The following is a 5,956-nucleotide window of genomic DNA, read 5'->3' as shown; positions in this document are numbered from 1 at the left end:
AATCTTCATTGTAACAATATTGGGGCCTTTCTTGAAGCCAGCAGGCCAGCCAATCCTCCGCCATGGGGGAAATGCCCCAGCAATCACTGGTGATGGTGGATGAACAAGGAGAGGGAAAGAGGGACTTGGGAAAATCAGGCAAGGTTGGGGACAGAGAAAGTGGGGAAATAATAATAATAAAATCATAAAGTAGACAACATCTGAGCCTTTCAATCTAAATATCAGACGGCTTAGATTAGTTGTCATTTTGACAAATAAATGCTACGTTCAGTTTTTCTATCCCGATGGAGGCCTGACGGCTTGCCGGCATTGGGGAAAGGAGCTGATGGCCGCTGGTGATGGTGGATGAATAAGGAGAGGAATGGAGGGAGTTGGGAAAATCAAGCAAGGTCAAGGAGAAAGAAAATGATTAGACGGCTCAGATCAGCTGTCATTTTGACAAATAAATTGCAGTCATCGTTCAGTTCATATATATATACATGGAGAGAGAGAGAGAGAGAGAGAATTTGTACACGAAATCATCAAATAAGACAGTCCATCTGGTGCAACTTAAGTAATAAGGACAATCTCCCAACAAGGACCACAAGTTGGCTGTGGCTGACATCATACTTCATTCCCCTGGTGGTTGTGGTTGGTGAAAGTGAACCTCCTAAGCTAAATTATCAAGGGAATTAGTTTATTCTATATCAATAACTTGATTAGTGCCCGTATTGGTGCAGATAATAGTACACCAACCTGGACGAACCTAACCAAGCTGGTATACATGACACGTGGGCCAAAACATTTTGGTCCGATTAGTCCCCAAATAACAAAGCATGAATGGTGGCTTTATACTTGGATCATGTGCATAGGTTCTCAGGATACAAAGCGTGCTTATCACAAATGTTGTCTAAACTCACTTTCTAGCATCCACCATGGCACTTCTAAATTCACTATGGCTTCAATTAATCTACCAGCAAGCTGCAAAACTAGAAAACATTGACAGATGCCCATTACCTTAGAACAATTAATAACAAGAAAAAAATTTCAGGAAGAACAAATAGAAGTTGATGAGAGAGAAACTTGGCAACTCTAGCATCCATGATAAAATACAATTCACTATGCCTGCAATTACTGTACTAGCAAGCTGCAAAACTAACAACATGAGAAACAAGTAAGTCACCTTAAAACAGTAAATAACAAAAAAAAAAACAGGAGAAATGAATCACAATTGATGAGAAAGGAAGTTGGCAACTCTAGGAATGATGATAAAATACAATTCGCTATGTCTGCAATTATTGTACCAGCAAGCTGTAAAACTAAAAACATCAGCAGCAGCTCAATTGCCTTAACACATTAAAAATAAGAAAAAATGAGTTGTAGTTGATGAGAGATGAAGTTGGCAACTCTAGGACCGATGATAAAATACAATAATGGATGGCTAACTTGATCCTATAAGCAGACAGATCCAACTAAGCATGTCTACATGATGCACTTCGAATCCAAATAGTTTCAGTTGTCCTAGTCTAATTAATTTGATCATGTTGATGGAAATGCCATGGTTGACTTAATAAGGATCAAAATTTATGTTTTTTTTTTCAAATGTGCAAACATTTTTTACTAAAATTGAAAATTATTGAATAATGGGAGGCCCCTCGTTCAAAAAGATTGAACGATACGTAGATTTTACTGAAACTGGAAAAGAGGAAAATCTACTAGAGAATCCCAAAATAACTCAAACTCCAAAAGGAATGGTGGAGGAAGAAAATGATGGAGTAATTATGGATTCAAGTATGTGTTTTCAACTAGTTCCTGCCATGGAAAAAAACGAGAGAATGAAACCCAATAATCTCCTTCGCCAACAACCACCACTAATAAGTACAGGCAATGTATGCTGAATGTAAGCAAGCGTCACACCTCAAATGAAAATTTTCAGTGACCATACACCACTTTCATCATGAAGTATATATACAAAATGAAGGGTCATGGTGACTGAGTGCAAAGGTAGAGGGTCAGCTTGAAGAGTTGCAAGTTGAAGAGTTGTATGGTGAAGAGGGTCACATCTAACGGACCCTCTTCATGCACATCAATTCTAACATCTTTTCAATTGACCCTCTACAATATTACAAAATAAATTGTTATGCAATACTCTCAACATAATGAGTTACTTGATGCATAATCAAGAAATACAGAGAATCAAATTTTATTATTATAATGTGATCATGTAAACATAAATATGTACTTGATTACATGTAATTCACTAAACACTACTTCTTAATGTGTCCACAACGCAACTGTGATGCCAAACCTTTAGTAAGAGGATCAAAGACCATATCTTTAGTTCCAATATTACCTGTGCACACTAAATGATTCTTGTCATTTATGTAACAATAAAATACTCCAATTTCATATGTATGCATGAGTCAATACCTTTGTTGTTATTGGAGGACACGACTTTATTATCACAAAATACTCTCAGTGGCTTCTCAATGGACTCAACCACCCTTATTCCTAACATAAAGTTCTAGAACCAAATACCTTGTGATTTAGTATTGAAAAGTTTGACGAATCATGTCTCATGATATGAGCAGCAGTAGTGGACTACTTCATACTCCTTCAAGAGATGACACCACCTACTAGTAGGAAAACATATTGAGTGATCAATTTTCAACTATTAGGACATTCACATAGAGACAATCTCTAAGTAGTCTACCTTCAGGTATGTCAAATTGCAACTTTTTGTCTTGGCCTGCAGATCTCACATGTCTTTCTTGGTAGCCTTATAGTAAATAATTCCTCGATTCGATAGAAAACTGCTAAAGACTCCATATGTTAGGTCTTTTACAGATGCTGCAAGCTCCTAATTGTAGATGCATATGGTATATTATACTCATTTGTGCTTTTTCATCTTCAGTATCTGATTAATCTTTTAAACATACACCCATTACTCTGGGTGTTGTAGTAAGAGAATAATTCTCTATCCCATTTTTTTTAGAACTTTATTAATATAAGTTCTTTGAGAAATGCTCATAATACCTTTATTTTTGTCTCAATGGATCTTAATGCCAGGAACAAATGCATTTCTCCCATGTCCTTCATTTCAAACCCAAAAAGAAGCCTTTTTAGTCTATATTTACAGATCCTCATTGTTTATTACAAGTAAAATGTAATCTATATATAGCATTAGGGCTATCGATAATAAGAATATTACTTGAGTCATCAATAAGAACATAACTAAGCACTGCAATAACAAAAGATATACATAAATATTCCCGCTTAAACATGACAATAAAAGAAAATAAATACAATAACAAAGCCCTTGTCATTTTCTCTTTCATAAGCAAGTATCAGAGGTCATTATGGTCGTACTTGGAGGAAAACTATAACATGCAAATGCACTTTTTCTGCTAATATTCGACTTAAACTTAAGGAATGTGTAACTAGAGACAAGATGACATGATGCCTTGGGATGATGCATATGTCATGTGTTGAATAATACTTTCTTCATTTTGCAATGTTAAACTAAGAATATGAAAATAACAACTTTTGGGCAGTGCAAGACTTTTATGATTCTAAACAATTTAATATAACTCAGTTTTGAGCATGTATCTATTCTAAACCCAGTTAACAAAGAATTGTTATTATTATGGATGTCCAGAAAACCTTGGACAAGCAAAGCAAGAGTTCTAGAACCGGGAACAAGTCTATTCTTCTTGTATTATGTCTGCATATCTGACTATGAATTTTAATTTACCCTACATCTACAGCTTTATTGATATGGGTTTGTTTGATCATAATTCAATATGTCCAAACCCATAAAAAAATTAAAAACAAACCTAATCTATACTTTACTCAAGGCCTAAGCAATGTCAAGTACAATCTAAATCAAGACTTAGATCTAAATGGACCACATCATTTTATTTGATCATTTCAAATTTGAATCTAAGATCAACCTTGTATCGAAATAACCATTGCTGGTTATAGGCACAATAATGTTGCCACGTGATATCAAGGCGGTTTTAGGATTCATAGAATTGGGATTGGTAGCCATCAAATCGGCTTATACCTTGAAAGACTTTACTACCCCACGATCTTTTGAATCGGCTTATACCTTAAAAGACATTCCTGCCCACCATATTTAATGCATGGGAAATGATATTGAATCAGCCACCAAATCAGCTTAAAACTTAAAATATATAATTGCCTCACCGTCTTCAATGTGTGAAAAATGATACGGAGTGCTGTGCATTAGGAAAATTCCATTTCTTAAAAGCCATGTTGTCTCACACCACCAAGCAGATTATTATTTAAGATGAGAGAAAGTAGACACATGCACTATCACAGTGACATGAGAAGAGTGCAGACATATTTCGAATCCCTAAAGATCTGTTTGATCATCGCCATCACTGTTCGACTTATGCTCAAAGTTGATCAACACAATAAACATGTATTTCCATTTCGTAAATCTCCATTCTCTATTTCACATTGTCGCCCAAACCCTATGATATCTGGAAGAGGAGCATTTGGATTCTATTTGCAAATGAAACATTGTTTTTTCCCATGAACCACACATCATTTGCAAACGATATCGCACAAGCAACATGTATATTCAACAGATGGGCTTCAAAGGAGTTCTTGGCTATTGCATGCAATATGTCAACATTATTACACTTGACACACAATACCACATGAGCTATCATATACAAACTCGCACACAATATTTGGGACAATAATATTTGTTTCTATCTTTGTTTCAGTTCGAAGATGGCGCCCACCAGCTCTAACAACTCATAGGAATCCATGTTGGGTAGTGGCCTTGAGCCCGATCCCTTTCCCTCTATAACTGCAAAGGAGATTCTGCAGTTATGGAATTAAAACAGGAAATAAATCAAATATTAAAGTTTCCGTTTTAATTCTTACCATAAGTCTTCAAGCCATAACCGTAGCTGGGATTTGGGGAAATCCTGAGAGGCGGTCTATAAAGCCCAGCCCCTATTCATCTAATAAAGGTTGAGAAATCAACTGCGCCTCTTAGAAGCAAACCCCCAAAACCAATTTCTCTCTTGTTTCTTTCCTCCTCTCTTGCTCACAGGTCTTGCATTTGACATGCTGCTGCTGGTGGACCTACTTCACAGACGCCGATCCGCTGCTCAAGATTCTACATTGGTATCAGAGCCATACTTGTCGAATTCCAGTAAGTGAAATTCGATCTTGATCTTTGTGGTGTCTGTGAAGATCATATTAACTGTGTGAGCATGCTAGTCGCCTCTGTATCATGCTGTTTTAAGCACTAGCGTCTGAAAATAAATGCATGCTAGGCTATATTGATTTGAAGCATGAGAGCAAGACAGCTCTTCGACTTCAAAATCTAGTAAGTACCTTCGAGCTTTGTTGGTACCTGTGAAGCATACAAAGACTCTTCCTACGCAGGCATGAATATCATCTGTATATCATTCTTTTGATCATGGCTAATAAGTAGGAAGCATACTAGATGATAATATTGATTAAATTAGACATTCATGAAGCATGCTCAAGTTAGAAAGTTTTCATAGAGTTATGTTACGCTCTGCTCTATGGCTGTTTTCTTGCACCCCTGTGTCCCAAGGGGACAGATTCTGAAACCATCTCTGGCCTAAGCATGTACAACATTAAGTTTTTTTTATTTTTATTTTAAACCGTCTCTCAAAACTGTTTTGACTCTCAACAAGGGTCTGGCCAGAACTCGCACAGGAGCAATTTTTTTTGAGGAAAGCCCTGAGAACGAAAATAAGAAAGAGATGGGATTACCTCCGTGTTGTCCTCTTCCCGTGAGCACCAACGCGAGGGTTCCTCTCCACCAACCGATCGACGCCGTCAGCCTATATGCAATTCTACATGAAATCTCCTTTCACTTAAGTTTCGTCTGGCTTTTTGTGATGCCTGTAATATGCCTCTCGATCAATCGGAAAACCAGCCGTCTTCCTCACGATGTTGGCAG

This window comes from Nymphaea colorata, chromosome 8 (assembly GCF_008831285.2).
Source record: "Nymphaea colorata isolate Beijing-Zhang1983 chromosome 8, ASM883128v2, whole genome shotgun sequence".
Classification (NCBI taxonomy): domain Eukaryota; kingdom Viridiplantae; phylum Streptophyta; class Magnoliopsida; order Nymphaeales; family Nymphaeaceae; genus Nymphaea; species Nymphaea colorata.
This window is presented reverse-complemented; position numbering follows the sequence as displayed.